The sequence below is a fragment of the Ranitomeya variabilis genome, chromosome 1, assembly GCF_051348905.1.
Source record: "Ranitomeya variabilis isolate aRanVar5 chromosome 1, aRanVar5.hap1, whole genome shotgun sequence".
Lineage (NCBI taxonomy): Eukaryota > Metazoa > Chordata > Amphibia > Anura > Dendrobatidae > Ranitomeya > Ranitomeya variabilis.
Window position 1 is genome coordinate 821152629 of NC_135232.1, and position 17380 is coordinate 821170008.

A 17380-nucleotide genomic window follows, 5' to 3' on the forward strand; every position below is an offset into this window, starting at 1 on the left:
GTGTACCCCTGTAGCCTAATTTAAACTGCATAGAGCCTGTTTTTTTATTTTAGGCCTAGGAAGTCTGTCTGCGGTCCCCCCTTGCAATCGTCCTCCGCTGACCACACCAATGCTGCCTGTGTACCCCTGTAGCCTAATTTAAACTGCATAGAGCCTGCTTTTTCATTTTAGGACTAGGAAGTCTGTCTGCGGTCCCTCCTTGCAATCGTCCTCCGCTGAACACACTAATGCTGCCTGTGTACCCCTGTAGCCTAATTTAAACTGCATAGAGCCTGCTTTTTTATTTTAGGCCTAGGAAGTCTGTCTGCGGTCCCTCCTTGCAATCGTCCTCCGCTGACCACACCAATGCTGCCTGTGTACCCCTGTAGCCTAATTTAAACTGCATAGAGCCTGCTTTTTTATTTTAGGCCTAGGAAGTCTGTCTGCGGTTCCTCCTTGCAATCGTCCTCCGCTGACCACACCAATGCTGCCTGTGTACCCCTGTAGCCTAATTTAAACTGCATAGAGCCTGCTTTTTTATTTTAGGCCTAGGAAGTCTGTCTGCGGTTCCTCCTTGCAATCGTCTTCCGCTGACCATACCAATGCTGCCTGTGTACCCCTGTAGCCTAATTTAAACTGCATAGAGCCTGCTTTTTTATTTTAGGCCTAGGAAGTCTGTCTGCAGTCCCTCCTTGCAATCGTCCTCCGCTGAACACACCAATGCTGCCTGTCTACCCCTGTAGCCTAGTTTAAACTGCATAGAGCCTGCTTTTTTATTTTAGGCCTAGGAAGTCTGTCTGCGGTCCCCCCTTGCAATCGTCCTCCGCTGACCACACCAATGCTGCCTTTGTACCCCTGTAGCCTAATTTAAACTGCATAGAGCCTGATTTATTATTTTAGGCCTAGGAAGTCTGTCTGCGGTCCCTCCTTGCAATCGTCCTCCGCTGACCACACCAATGCTGCCTGTGTACGTCTGTAGCCTAATTTAAACTGCATAGAGCCTGCTTTTTTATTTTAGGCCTAGGAAGTCTGTCTGCGGTCCCCTCTTGCAATCGTCCTCCGCTGACCACACCAATGCTGCCTGTGTACCCCTGTAGCCTAATTTAAACTGCATAGAGCCTGCTTTTTTATTTTAGGCCTAGGAAGTCTGTGTGCGGTCCCTCCTTGCAATCGTCCTCCGCTGACCACACCAATGCTGCCTGTGTACCCCTGTAGCCTAGTTTAAACTGCATAGAGCCTGATTTTTTATTTTAGGCCTAGGAAGTCTGTCTGCGGTCCCTCTTTGCAATCGTCCTCCGCTGATCACACCAATGCTGCCTGTGACCCCTGTAGCCTAATTTAAACTGCATAGAGCCTGCTTTTTTATTTTAGTCCTAGGAAGTCTGTCTGCGGTCCCCCCTTGCAATCGTCCTCCGCTGACCACACCAATGCTGCCTGTGTACCCCTGTAGCCTAATTTAATCTGCATAGAGCCTGCTTTTTTTTATTTTAGGCCTAGGAAGTCTGTCTGTGGTCCCTCCTTGCAATTTTCCTCCGCTGACCACACCAATGCTGCCTGTGTACCCCTGTAGCCTAATTTAATCTGCATAGAGCCTGCTTTTTTATTTTAGGCCTAGGAAGTCTGTCTGCGGTCCCTCCTTGCAATCGTCCTCCGCTGACCATACCAATGCTGCCTGTGTACCCCTGTAGCCTAATTTAAACTGCATAGAGCCTGCTTTTTTATTTTAGGCCTAGGAAGTCTGTCTGCAGTCCCTCCTTGCAATCGTCCTCCGCTGACCACACCAATGCTGCCTGTGTACCCCTGTAGCCTAATTTAAACTGCATAGAGCCTGCTTTTTTATTTTAGGCCTAGGAAGTCTGTCTTTGTCCCTCCTTGCCATTGTCCTCCGCTGAACACACCAATGCTGCCTGTGTACCCCTGTAGCCTAATTTAAACTGCATAGAGCCTGCTTTTTTATTTTAGGCCTAGGAAGTCTGTCTGCAGTCCCTCCTTGCAATCGTCCTCCGCTGAACACACCAATGCTGCCTGTGTACCCCTGTAGCCTAATTTAAACTGCATAGAGCCTGATTTTTTATTTTAGGCCTAGGAAGTCTGTCTGCGGTCCCCCCTTGAAATCATCCTCCACTGACCACACCAATGCTGCCTGTGTACCCCTGTAGCCTAATTTAAACTGCATAGAGCCTGCTTTTTTATTTTAGGCCTAGGAAGTCTGTCTGCGGTCCCTCCTTGCAATCGTCCTCCGCTGAACACACCAATGCTGCCTGTGTACCCCTGTAACCAATTTAAAACTGCAGAGAGCCAACTTTTTTATTTAACACATCCTACCTTTGTCTGTCTGCGCCACTCAATCCCGCTGTCCTCCATTGAAAAAGCTGAGCTTCAATCCTCAGGCTTTCGGCCTGTATTTAGAATTTAAAACTGCATTTGGGCTACTAGTTTGGGTGGGCCTAGTAACGGTGTCTGCCGCTCCTGGGTTTTCTCCTTTTTGGTTTTCCTGAGCTTCAATCTTCAGGCTTTCGGCCTACATTTTAAATATTAAACTGCATTTGGCCTACTACTTTGGTTGGGCCTAGTAACGGTGTCTGCCGCACCTTGGTGTTGTCCTGTGTTATTTTCCTGAGCTTCAATCTTCAGGCTTTCGGCCTATATTTTAAATATGAAACTGCATTTGGGATACTATTTGGGTTGGGCCTAGTAACGGTGTCTGTCGCTCCCTGGTGTTGTCCTCCACTGAACAAAGCTGAGCTTAAATCTTCAGGCTCTCATTAAGTTGTTGTTAATATAACACGGCATTAGGCCTACTAGTTTGGTTTGGGCCTACTAACGGTGTCTGCCGCTCCTTGGTGTTCTCCACTGAACAGAGCTGAGCTTCAATCTTCAGGCTCTCATTAAGTAGTTGTTTATATAACACTGCAGTTGGCCTACTACTGTGGTTGGGGCCGACTAACGGTGTCTGCCGCTCCAAGGTGTTCTCCAGGTTTACTTGCCTGAGCTTCAATCTTCAGACTCTCATTAAGTAGTTGTTGTTAATATAACACTGCAGTTGGCCTACTAGTGTGGTTGGGGCCTACTAACGGTGTCTGCCGTTCCTTGGTGTTCTCCACTGAACAGAGCTGAGCTTCAATCTTCAGCCTCTCATTAAGTAGTTGTTTATATAACACTGCAGTTGGCCTACTACTGTGGTTGGGGCCGACTAACGGTGTCTGCCACTCCAAGGTGTTCTCCAGGTTTACTTGCCTGAGCTTCAATCTTCAGACTCTCATTAAGTAGTTGTTGTTAATATAACACTGCAGTTGGCCTACTAGTGTGGTTGGGGCCTACTAACGGTGTCTGCCGTTCCTTGGTGTTCTCCACTGAACAGAGCTGAGCTTCAATCTTCAGCCTCTCATTAAGTAGTTGTTGTTAATATAACACTGCAGTTGGCCTACTAGTATGGTTGGGGCCTACTAACGGTGTCTGCCACTCCAAGGCGTTCTCCAGGTTTACTTGCCTGAGCTTCAATCTTCAGGCTCTCATTAAGTAGTTGTTTATATAACACTGCAGTTGGCCTACTAGTTTGGATGGGGTCCACTAACGGTGTCTGCCGCTCCAAGGTGTTCTCCAGGTTTACTTGCCTGAGCTTCAATCTTCAGGCTCTCATTAAGTAGTTGATAATATAACACTGCAGTTGGCCTACTAGTTTGGTTGGGGCCTACTAACGATGTCTGCCGCTCCCTGGTGTTGTCCTCCACTGAACAAAGCTGAGCTTCAATCTTCAGGCTCTCATTAAGTAGTTGGTAAGATAACACTGCATTTGGCCTACTACTTTGGTTGGGCCTAGTAACGGTGTCTGCCGCACCTTGGTGTTGTCCTGTGTTATTTTCCTGAGCTTGAATCTTCAGGCTTTCGGCCTATATTTGTCATATTAAACTGCATTGGGCCTACTAGTGTGGTAGGCCCCTTAAAACAGTGTCTGCCGCTCCTGGGTTTTCTCCTGTTTTGTTTTCCCGAGCTTCAATCTTCAGGCTTTCGGCCTACATTTTAAATATTAAACTGCATTTGGCCTACTACTTTGGTTGGGCCTAGTAACGGTGTCTGCCGCACCTTGGTGTTGTCCTGTGTTATTTTCCTGAGCTTGAATCTTCAGGCTTTTGGCCTATATTTGTCATATTAAACTGCATTGGGCCTACTAGTGTGGTTGGGCCCTTAAAACAGTGTCTGCCGCTCCTGGGTTTTCTCCTGTTTTGTTTTCCCGAGCTTCAATCTTCAGGCTTTCGGCCTACATTTTAAATATTAAACTGTATTTGGCCTACTACTTTGGTTGGGCCTAGTAACGGTGTCTGCCGCACCTTGGTGTTGTCCTCCACTGAACAAAGCTGAGCTTAAATCTTCAGGCTCTCATTAAGTAGTTGTTAATATAACACTGCAGTTGGCCTACTAGTTTGGTTGGGGCCTACTAACGGTGTCTGCCTCTCCAAGGTGTTCTCCAGGTTTACTTGCCTGAGCTTCAATCTTCAGGCTCTCATTAAGTTGTTGTTAATATAACACGGCATTATGCCTACTAGTTTGGTTGGGGCCTACTAACGTTGTCTGCCGCACCTTGGTGTTGTCCTGTGTTATTTTCCAGAGCTTCAATCTTCAGGCTTTCTGCCTATATTTGAAATATTAAACTGCATTGGGCCTACTAGTGTGGTTGGGCCCTTAAAACGGTGTCTGCCGCTCCTGGGTTTTCTACTCCACTGAACAAAGCAATGCCGCCTGGTTAGTCCTGTTACAAATTTTGATCTGCATTTAGCCCACTTTATTATTTGGGCCTATATCTGTGTTTCCTCCTCATCCTGCCCATTGCCCAGCCAGTGCTAGATCAGTCTTGTGGTACATTGACCCAGACCACTGCATTCCCCTTGCATGCTACACAGCCACAATCTGACCTTGCTGAAAGTCAGGTTCCCCTTCCCGCATACTATACCACCTTACACAGGGACAAAGAGGAAGGTGCAGATTAAAGTGCAGGTTCCTTCATCAGGTGGGGGGGCATACTAGTTGGCGACGTCACTGGCACAGGGCCCCTCAGAGTACGCAAAAGTGTCGCTGCCGGTGGGAGGCACCCCCGCCATGCAAACACACCGCCGTACTTTGAGGGGCCCTGTGCCAGTGCCAATGCGAATGAGTGGGCCCCCCCTGCTTGCTCAGGATCACAGCACTTGCAAAGTTGAAATACTTACCTCTCACTGCTTCATCGCCGTGACGTAGTCCACGTTTCCTGGGCCCACTAAAAAATTGAACCAGCCCTACGCCCCACAACTTTAGCCAAATGACCCCCAATTTCCAATGCCTAACTATTATTATAAAGTAAATTAAGATTGACAAGCTTCAGTAACAAGAATGGATGTTTTTATCATTACAATGGGCACTGTAGGTGTTTTCCTGGCCTCCACTCACTGCCGACTATGCTTCCCCATTGACTTGCATTGGGTTTCGTGTTTCGGTCGATCCCCGACTTTTGGCGATAATCGGACGATTACACTCGACTCGACTTTTGACAAAGTCGGGTTTCGCGAAACCCGACTCGATCCTAAAAAAGTGAAAGTCGCTCAACCCTAGTTTAAAGTTAACCAGCAATTTCTTATTTTTACAACTAAATTTACAAAACCATTTTTTTGGCTTGGGGGTGTATTTGACAAAAAATTCCTAAACATGACACCATTCTAAGAACTGCACCCATCAAGGTAGTCACATTCAAGAAGTGTATTTTAACCCTTCAGATGCTTCACACGAATTAATGGAATATGGAAGGAAAAAATAAACATTTAACTTTTTTGACAAAAATTTTCCTTTGGACCCAATTTTTTTTCCCATAAGGGTAACTGGAGAAGCTGCACTATACAATTTGCTGTGCAATTTGTCCTGAGCATGCAAATACCCCATATGTGGGGGAAAACCACTGTTTGTATGCATGGCCGGGCTTGGAAGGGAAGCGGCGCTATTTGATTTTTTTAATGCAAAATTTGCTGAAATAATTAGCGGACACCATGTTGCATTAGGAGAGCCCCTGATGTTCTTAACCAGTGGAAACCCCCTCAAGTGACATCATTTTGGAAACTAGACCCCTCAGGGAATTTATCTAGATGTATATTGAGCACTTTGAAACCTCAAGTGCTTCACAGAAGTTTATAACGTTGAGCTGTGAAAACAAAAAAAATCCCATTTTTCCTAGAATGTTTTTTGGCCCAAAATTTAGTGTTTTCACAAGGGTAACAGAAGAAAATGAACCACAAAATTTGTTGTGCAATTTCTTCTGAGTTCACCGATACCATATGTATGGTCAAAAACAAGTTTTGAGGCACAGGCAGGGGTGAACCTAGCCTTTCTGCTGCCTGAGGTGAACTGCAAAACGGCGCCCCCCCACGTAGTAAAATCAGTACAAATAAATCTGGTTTACTCTTTACTCGCCTAACCTGACGCACATGTAAAATATATTCCTATTTAAAAGTGCATGTTGCATGTCGCATGTTGTTGCATGTCACATGTTGTTGCATGTCGCATGTCGTTGCATGTCGCATGTTGTCGCATGTTGTCGCATGTTGCATGTCGCATGTTGACGCATGTTGCGTGTAGCATGTCGTTGCAGCTTGTCGCATGTCGCCGCATGTTGTTGCATGGTGTATGTTGTATGGTGTATGTTGTGTGGTGTATGTGCACACAGTGTAGACGAGTCCGGCTCTGCTACATCAGGATGCCTGACATCTAGATGTAACAGAGCCGGTAGATGATGGCCGGAGATAACTCTCCAGCGATCACCTACACTACAGCGTTCTCACAATCAGCTGATCAGCTGTTTGCGAGAACCAGACTAGTGACCGGAGATAAGTCCTGGTCACATGCAGGGCAGTTCTCGCAATAAGTTATCGAGAGAACTGCAGTGGACGAGGGACTTCCGGCAGCGGGACAGGTGAGCCGGCAGACATGTGTAGTAAGCTGCATTTATGCAGTTTCTGCGCATGTGACTAATCATCATTTTATCGCATCTAATGATAGTCTATGGAACATTTACGGCGTGGCGACAGAGTGTCGCCACATTGTAAACAGACACGCTGTGTTCTAAAATTTCATAAAATCCCCTACACTATGCTGTAACATCTGGACCCTGCGTGTTTGATGTTGCGGCTCTACGCAGCGTCAAACACGCAGCGTTTCCTGAACGTGGAAACATACCCTAATGCTTGCAGTCTGAGGGCACTTAAGGGTTAACAATAGGAAGCCCTTTATTTTCTTTTCCCATTCACCCTGTCCTGTGCTTGTCTGCACCATTTCTCCAGTGCTCACATACAGTCCACAGCTACTTCTCTCCTCCCACATGAGTCACAGTCTGATAAGCTGCAGGCACCAGCCAAGAAAGCAAAAAAAAAAAACTCGGCTCACTCACAGTGCAGAGCCGACTCCTTTCATTCACAGCGGAGAGCCGGCTCTTTGTATGGGCTCGTTCACGAATGACACATCACTAGCATGTAGGGGGTGGGGTGGCGAATGATGTTTTTTATGCTTACTGCTGCCGGTTACTGCTCCAAGTCGGCCAGCAATGTGTGTGTTCGACTCCCAGCACAGCAGCCAGCAGGTCGTCAGGAGACAGGGCACCGCCTCTGCACCTCAGCTCAGGCCGGGTGGTAACAGTGAGTCACCTCACCTGCTGCTGGGCATGCCGCACGTTACCTTGCTTGTGACACTGCACTGTCAGCAAGTGTCAGAGCAGGGACTGCAGGGAGAGTCGGCACCACGTGTTCTAACTTCTAACTGCCGCTCTTCCACCCCCTGTCTTTAGGAACGCTCTGCCGCTTGAGGCAAAGTATTCAACTTGCCTCATGATAGCAATGCCGCTGGGCACAGGTCAAAGCTCAGAAGGGAAGGAGCGCCATGTTACAATGCAGATTTTGATGCACTGTTTTGAGCCATGTCACACTGGCAGAGCCCCTGAGGTGCCAAAACAGCAGAACCCCCTATAAGTGACACCATTTTACAAACTAAACCTCTCAATTAATTCATCTAGTGATGAAGTGATCATATTGACACCAAAGGTGTCACAGATTTTTATACTATTGAGCAGTGAAGAAAAACATAATTTTTACTACCAAAATTGTGTGTTAGCCCCAAATTTTATGTTTTCATACTGGGAAATTGGTAAAAATGGCATCAAAATATGTTGCACAATTTCTGCTGAATGTAGAAATACGTTATATGTGGCGGTACAGTACTGCCTAGCCATACAGAGAGACTCGGTAGGGACGGAGCGCTATTTGCCTCCTGGAGCTCAGATTTTCCCAGAATAGCTTGCAGACTACATATACAAAGCCCCTAAATACAAAAAAGCAGAATCCCCCCTCAAGTGACCCCATTTTGTAAATTATACCCTTTGGGAATTTATCTACATGTGTAGAGACAATTTTGACTCCATGAATGTTTTCCACAAGCAAGCAGCAGTGGATGTTGATGAGTGAAAATTGCAAACTGCCTTTGCAGTGACCAGTACGCTTGTAGTGACCAGTATATTGTAGTGACCAGTACAATATGCCCAGCTCATGCCTCTGGAGACACGCACCTGTACATTAGGCAGGCTCTCATCACTACAGAAATTCCAAACATGTGGATGCTATATGTGGCTTAGACATACTGGGGCTCAGAAAGGTGGGGGACATTAGATTTAGGAGCGCAGTATTTTCAGAATTTTTTTGAGAGGCGAGAAACCGTTTTGCTTTTCCAGAGCCTTTGTAATATCAGTAACATGGAAGCCCCATATATTTCCATTAACAGATGATGGACCGGATTGGGGACTTGCTTTTTTGTGGATTGAGTTGAAGTTTTATTGGGAACATGTTACATAACATTTTGGATTACATTTATCCTGCGCTCTACCCTTCACACATACTTTGAGGTTTCCATCTAAATATCTGTGTAACATGATTTAGATGAAGCCCCAGGGGGATTCATTCACTGAATTGAGGCAGCAGAGTTATTCTTGTCTCCGTCTGGCAGTTATTCTTGTCTCCATGGTGTTCTTCTTTTCAGAAAAGTGCACAAAACTCTGGTCGACTGCACTTTTATGCTGCCTAAAAAGACGGACACCACCAGGTCACAGGTCAGACGGCATCCACAGTGCCTCCATCTGCCTCATTATAGGGACTCCTCCGGAGGTGCCAACTGAATCATGTATTTCAGAGATTTATACGTAAACCCTGGTTTAAGCGCTCAGCGCAGAGCGCAGAAAAAATGTTTGCTGAGCCTTAGAGTGATCTTTGGTAGGCAGACTGGACAAATCAACAGCAGGTAAAGAATTAGGTTTATTTATTTTTTATGCTGCTCCTAGTGTGGTATAAGTAATTAGATGACTTTATTATTCGGTTTGGTGAGATTACAGCGATACAAGATTTATATCGAGTTTTTCCTGTTTGGCTGCTGTCACAAACTAAATGATACTTTTTATTGCAAAAGCTAGTTTTTGCATCCTCATATTTTGAGCTATAATTTTTCCACATTTCAGCCAACAAAGTCATGTGATGGCTTGTTTTTTGCGGATGAGTTGTTTTATTGGTACCATATTCAGACAAAATAGAAATGAGTCCAGCTCACCGTAATAGACATCCTTAGGTGTTCGGAGCACAGAAAATGCTGTGTCAAGGCGTGGCGCAATCAAGAAACAGAAGAAAATGCAGCTCAATGAACTTTGAAAACAAACTTCTTTGTTAAACATCATGATTAAGAGTGAGTAGCCACCTGAAATGCATTGATGTCGCATATCATGTAACTTACAATGCTGATGTTGTTTTACCCTCTGCTGAGCACTTTATGGTGAATAAAGAATTGAGTTTGTTCACAAAGTTCATTAAGCTGGATTTCCTTCTGCTTTACCATTTTCAGACACCTGACATTTTTGGATCGCTTTCTGTTCCAATTTTTGTGAGATAGAATGAACAAAATCCAACAATTCAGGAAATTGGGTTTTTTTTATATACCGTTCTGCGTGTGGTACAATTGATAAGGCATCTTTATTCTTTGGGTCAGTATGATTACAGAGATCCCCTATTTATATTTTTTTAATGTTTTGGCGCTTCTATACAATTAAAACTATTTTATAGAAAAAATAATTATTTTTGCATCACTTTATTCTGAGAGCTATAACTTTTTTATTTTTCTGCTGATGGAGCTGTATTGAGTCCTGATTTTTGTGGGAGAAGATGACATTTTCAATGGTATCATTTTTATTTACATTCGTCTTTCTGACCGCGCTTTATTACACTTTATGTTCAGCGGTATGATGATAAAGCATTGTTTTTCTCCTATTTTAATTTTTTTTTTACTGTGTTCACTGAAGGGGCTAACTAGTGGGACAGTTTTATAAAGTGGGATGTTATGGATGCGGCGATATAAAATATGTATACTTTTTTTACATAAATAAATGAATTTATTGTAACATTATTTGTTGTTTTTTTGTTCTTTATGTGCATTGTCCCGGAATGGGACATCACTGTTCAGTACCAGATCTCTGATCTGATACTCTGCAATGCTTCTGCACTGCAGAGCATTAGATCAGCGTCTGACAAGCAGGGAAGGAGGCATGTGGCGCTCACAACCCACCTTCCCTGCAGGACCCTGAAGGACCCCATGGCTATCTTTCGGGATCACGTTGCGTTCTGATGGGAGCACACAGGGATCTCCCTCCCTGTGCGATGCTCCTCAATGTTGCTGTCACTATTGACAGTGTGTTTATCGCCTGCGGTTGTTGCTAGCACCGATCGCGAACGTTGCTGCAGGGTGTCAGCTCTCACATAGAGGTAGCGCAAACGTGGTGCCATACATACACTGCAGTTTGCGGGAACACAGCTCCCGCAGAGGAGTATATACACGGCGCATGCTGGGAAGGGGTTAATGACCATAATCAAGAAAATTTATATAACTGGAACCGACAACCTCATACAACTCTAATGATGACCATCAAACACCTGAAACTAAACAAACTGACTAATGGATACTGATGTAATTGAGGGGAGAAACAATACAAATGAAAAAATGACCCAAAATGACTCAAATCATACTCTCACAGATGATCAATTAGAGTCTTAGAAAAAGGCCTTACTTTCTCCCCAACTAATTCTTATGATTTATTTACAGCCATGAATGATCATCATTAGTGTTGAGCATTCCGATACCGCAAGTATCGGGTATCGGCCAATATTTGCGGTATGGGAATTCCGATACCGAGTTCCGATATTTTTGCGATATCGGGAATCAGGATCGGGATGTATATTCATGTGTAAAATAAAGAATAAAAATAAGAAATAGGTATATACTCACCCTCGGACGCGCCCTGGTTGTAACCGCTGCAACCGGCAGCCTCCGTTCCAAAGAATGAGCGAGTGAAGGACCTGCGATGACGTCGCGGTCTTGTGATTGGTCGCGTAACCGCTCATGTGACCGCTCATGTGACCGCAACGTCATCGAAGGTCCTTCACTCGCTCATTCTTAGGAACGGAGGCTGCCGGTTGCAGCCGTTACAACCAGGGCGCGTCCGAGGGTGAGTATATCCCTATTTTTTATTTTTATTCTTAATTTTACACATGAATATGGATCCCAGGGCCTGAAGGAGAGTTTCCTCTCCTTCAGACCCTGGGAACCATCCAGGATCACTTCCGATATTTGTGTCCCATTGACTTGTATTGGTATCGGGTATCGGTATCGGCGATATCCGATATTTTTCGGATATCGGCCGATTCAATCTGATACCGATACTTTCAAATATCGGAAGGTATCGCTCAACACTAATCATCATTTATTCTCACTGAAACTAATTTTAAAAAAAACTTACAATAAAAGAAGCCACAGAAAGCACATTAAAGATGGAAGCTGAAAAAGAAGCTATACAAATTCTGGAGGATTTGCTTGGTGAACAGACCTTACAAGGCCAATGTCGGTTCCGTTAAACAATTGTACCAAAATCTACAAAGTTTCCCACCTTATTGCTATGTTTTTCTGAAGAAATTTTTACATAGTTAGTAACACAAGATGTTAAACAAAAATCCACTAGACAGAGATTTGATAATATGACAGCAGTACAACACAAAGCTTTAAAAAAATCGCAGTTATATGATGACATAGTGATAAAAAGTGCTGACAAAGGGGGAAATATTGTTCTGTGGCCAAAAACATTATATTAGAAAGAGGTGTTTTGGGAACTGAAAGAAAAGGACATCGGCTTCTCACCTTTTATCTCTAACCTCCTCTTTCAGCCTCTCACAGCATACTAACTCTCCAACGCAAGAGGATGGAAACTCCCTCGACTTGGTCTTCTCCTGGCTTTGCTCAGTGGATGATTTCACAAACTCCCCTCTCCCGCTCTCTGACCACAACCTTCTTTCATTCTCTATCAAGAAATGCCATCCCGCTCAGGTCACCCTCACTTTCCACACTTATAGGAACATACAGACCATTAACACCCAGAAACTTATGAATAACTTGCAGTCCTCATTGGCCCCAATCTCCTCCATCTCACGTCCTGATTCTGCTCTGAAGCATTACAGTGAAACCCTGCAAAGTACCCTGGATGAAGCTACACCTCCTATATATAGAACAACTCAGTACAGACGGTGACAACCGTGCCACATGCTGCAAATACGTTTCCTGCAGCGGTGCTCCAGGTGCGCCGAACGTCTGTGGAGAAAATCTAATCTACCCGAAGATTTCATCCATTATAAATTCATGCTTAAAACATAAAACTCTGCAATTCACCTCTCCAAACAAACCTATTTCAACACCCTCATCACTTCGCTGTCCAATAACGTCTCTTTGACACTTTCCAGTCCCTACTCAACCCAAGAGTGCAGGCCCCAACCACGGATCTCCACGCTGATGATCTGGCCAATTACTTCAAAGAAAAAATTGACCACATTCAACAGGAAATTATCTCCCAATTCCTTCATACCATGCACTGTCCTCCCTCCCCACTGCATCTAGTTCACTCTCTGACTTTGAACCCGTTACAGAAGAAGTAATCAGGCTACTTGCATCTTCTCGCCCAACCACTTGCACTAGTGACTCAATTCCATCACATCTCCTCCAGTCCCTTTCCCCGGCTGTCACCTCTCACCTAACAAAAATATTCAACCTTTCTCTCTCGTCCAGTATTTTTCCCTCCTCATCTAAGCATGCCATCATACATCCATTACTTAAAAAACCATCCCTCGATCAAAACCGTGCCGCTAATTATAGACCTGTTTCTAATCTTTCCTTCATCTCTAAACTCCTCGAATGCCTGGTCCACTCCCGTCTTACCTGCTATCTCTCAGATAACTCTCTTCTTGACCATCTTCAATCTGGTTTCCGCTCTTTACACTCTACTGAAACTGCCCTCACTAAAGTCTCTAATGACCTACTAACAGCTAAATCTAATGGTCACTACTAGGGTTGAGCGACTTTTATTTTTATAGGATCGGGTCGGGTTTCACGAAACCCGACTTTCTCAAAAGTCGGGTCAAGTGAAATCGGCTGATCCTATAAAAAAGTCGGGGTCGGGGTCGGCCGAAACACGAAACCCAATGCAGTGCAATGGGATACTATGGTTCCCAGGGTCTGAAGGAGAGGAAACTCTCCTTCAGGCCCTGGGATCCATATTAATGTGTAAAATAAAGAATTAAAATAAAAAATATTGATATACTCACCTCTCCGACGCAGCCTGGACCTTACCGCTGGTAACCGGCAGCCTTCTTTGCTTAAAATGAGCGCGTTCAGGGCCTTAGATGATGTCACGGCTTGTGATTGGTCGCGGCCGCCCATGTGACCGCCACGCGACCAATCACAAGCCGTGACATCATCTAAGGCCCTGAACACGCTCATTCTTAAGAAGGAAGGCTGCCGGAAAGAAGCAGGGTGCGTCCGAGGGTGAGTATATACCTAATAGGAATATACTCACCCTCGGCTTTTTTCCGGCAGCCTTCCTTCCTAAGAATGAGCGCGTTCAGGGCCTTAGATAACGTCACGGCTTGTGATTGGTCGCGGGAGCGGTCACATGGGCGGCCGTGACCAAACACAAGCCGTGACGTTATCTAAGGCCCTGAATGCGCTCATTCTTAGGAAGGAAGGCTGCCGGAAAGAAGCCGAGGGTGAGTATATTCCTATTAGGTATATACTCACCCTCGGACGCACCCTGCTTCTTTCCGGCAGCCTTCCTTCTTAAGAATGAGCGCGTTCAGGGCCTTAGATGACGTCACGGCTTGTGATTGGTCGCGGCCGCCCATGTGACCGCTCACGCGACCAATCACAAGCCGTGACGTAATTCTCAGGTCCTAAATTCCTAGAATTAGGAATTTAGGACCTGAGAATTACGTCACTGCTTGTGATTGGTCGCGTGGCGGTCACATGAGCGGCACGCGACCAATCAGAAGCCGTGACGTCATGGAAGGCCGTAAACGCGCTCATTTTAAGCAAAGAAGGCTGCCGGTTACCAGCGGCGATGTCCAGGGGCCTCCGGAGAGGTGAGTTTGTCAATATTTTTTATTTTAATTCTTTATTTTACACTTAAATGTGGATTCCGATACCGATTTCCGATATCGCAAACATATAGGAACTCGGTATCGGAATTCCGATACCAGATTCAGAAGATCGCCGACCTCATGGCCGACCCCACACAGGGGTCGGGTCGGGTTTCATGAAACCCGACTTTGCCAAAAGTCGGCGACTTCTGAAAATGGCCGACCCGTTTCGCTCAACCCTAGTTACTATTCCATGCTAATTCTCTTGGATCTCTCTGCAGCATTTGACACTGTGGATCATCAGCTCCTCCTCACTATGCTCCTCTCCATTAGCCTCAAGGACACCGTTCTCTCCTGGTTCTCCTCCTATCTCTCTGATGGCTCCTTCACTGTATCTTTTGCTGGTTCCTCCTCCTCTCACCTTCCCCTTACTGTAGAGGTTCCTCAAGGATCAGTCCTAGGTTCCCTCCTCTTCTCTTTGTATACTGCCCTTTTCGGACAAACAATCAGTAGATTTGGTTTCCAGTACCATCTCTATGCTGACGACACCCAATTATACACTTCTTCTCCTGATATCACGCCGGCCTTTTTAGAAAACACCAGTGATTGTCTTACCGCTGTCTCTAACATCATGTCCTCCCTCTATCTGGAACTGAACCTGTCAAAAACTGAACTCATGTTCTCTCCCTCTACTAACCTACCTTTGCCTGACATTGCCATCTCCGTGTGCGGTTCCACCATTACTCCAAAGCAACATGCCCGCTGCCTTGGGGTCATACTTGATTCCGAGCTTTCATTCACCCCCCACATCCGATCACTGGCTCGCTCTTCTTATCTGCATCTCAAAAACATTTCTAGAATTTGCCCTTTTCTTACTTTCGACTCTGCAAAAACTCTTACTGTTTCACTTATTCATTCTCATCTGGAATATTGTAACTCTCTACTAATCGCCCTCCCTTTTACCAAACTCTCCCCGCTTCAATCTGTCCTGAATGCTGCTGCCAGGATCATATTCCTCACCAACCATTACACCGATGCCTCTACCTTGTGCCAGTCATTACACTGGCTACCCATCCACTCCAGAATCCAGTACAAAACTACTACCCTCATCCACAAAGCACTCCATCGCTCAGCACCACCCTTTGTCTCCTCTCTGGGCTCACCCTACTCGTGCCCTCCACTCTGCTAATGACCTGAGGTTAGCATCCTCAATAATCAGAACCTCCCACTCCCGTCTCCAAGACTTTACATGTGCTGCGCCGATTCTTTGGAATGCACTACCCAGGTTAATACAATTAATCCCCAATCCCCACAGTTTTAAGCGTGCCCTAAAATTTCATTTGTTCAGATTGGCTTACCGCCTCAATGCATTAACCTAACTATCCCTGTGTAGCCCATTAAAAAAAAACAAAAAAAAAACTTAAACCATAATCTGGTTTCTGTCATCATGTTCTCATACACTTTATACAGTTAATAGCCTCTGTGTCTGTACTGCTACATACTTAGGCAGTGAACTGGTTCATGCAGCTTTAGACGAATGTTGTGAAATTGGATTCTGGGCTCCCCCGGTGGCCACTTGTGGAATTGAACTTGTGTGCATCATCCCCTCTGTTCACCTGCTCCTATCAGGATGTGGGAGTCGCTATATAACCTTGCTCCTCTGTCAGTTTCTTGCCGGTCAACAATGTAATCAGAAGCCTTCTATGCTTGTTCCTGCTACTAGACAACTCCCAGCTAAGTTGGACTTTTGTCCTTGTGTGTTTTTGCATTTTGTTCCTGTTCACAGCTGCTGTTTCGTTACTGTGTCTGGAAAGCTCTAGTGATCGGAAATTGCCACTCTGGTGTTATGAGTTAATGCTAGAGTCTTAAAGGAATTTCTGGATGGTGTTTTGATAGGGTTTTCTGCTGACCATGAAAGTGTCCTTTCTGTCTTCCTGCTATCTAGAAAGCGGACCTCGATTTTGCTAAACCTATTTTCATACTACGTTTGTCTTTTCATCTATAATCACCGCCAATATATGTGGGGGCCTCTGTCTGCCTTTTGGGAAAATTTCTCTAGAGGTGAGCCAGGACTGTCTTTTCCTCTGCTAGGATTAGGTAGTTCTCCGGCTGGCGCTGGGCATCTAGGGTTAAAAAACGTAGGCATGCTACCCGGCTACTTCTAGTTGTGCGGCAGGTTTAGTTCATGGTCAGTATAGTTTCCATCTTCCAAGAGCTAGTTCTCATATATGCTGGGCTATGTTCTCTCGCCATTGAGAATCATGACAGTTTGACCGGCCAAAAAAAAGGGTTAAATTTCTGGCTGAGAAAGGAGAGAAAAAAGAAGTCTGCTACAATTTTTTTTTTTTTTCCTCTAGTTCTGAGTGTGCTCTTAATTGAATCACTTGCTAGTCTGCCTATACTGCAGCCTTCCTCTCTTTCTCTCCTTCTAATCCTTGTATGGCTCTGTGTTCACCTGTTTCAAATGGATCTTCAGAGTGTAGCTACAGGTTTGAATAATCTCGCCACAAAGGTACAAAATTTGCAAGATTTTGTTGTTCATGCACCTGTGTCTGAGCCTAGAATTCCTTTGCCTGAATTCTTCTCGGGGAATAGATCTCACTTTCAAAATTTTAAAAATAATTGCAAATTGTTTTTGTCCCTGAAGTCTCGCTCTGCCGGAGACCCTGCACAGCAGGTCAAGATTGTAATTTCCTTGCTCCGGGGTGACCCTCAAGACTGGGCTTTTGCATTGGCACCAGGGGATCCTGCGTTGCTCAATGTGGATGCGTTTTTTCTGGCCTTGGGGTTGCTTTATGAGGAACCTCATTTAGAGCTTCAGGCGGAAAAGGCCTTGATGTCCTTGTCTCAGGGGCAAGATGAAGCTGAAATATACTGCCAAAAATTCCGCAAATGGTCTGTGCTTACTC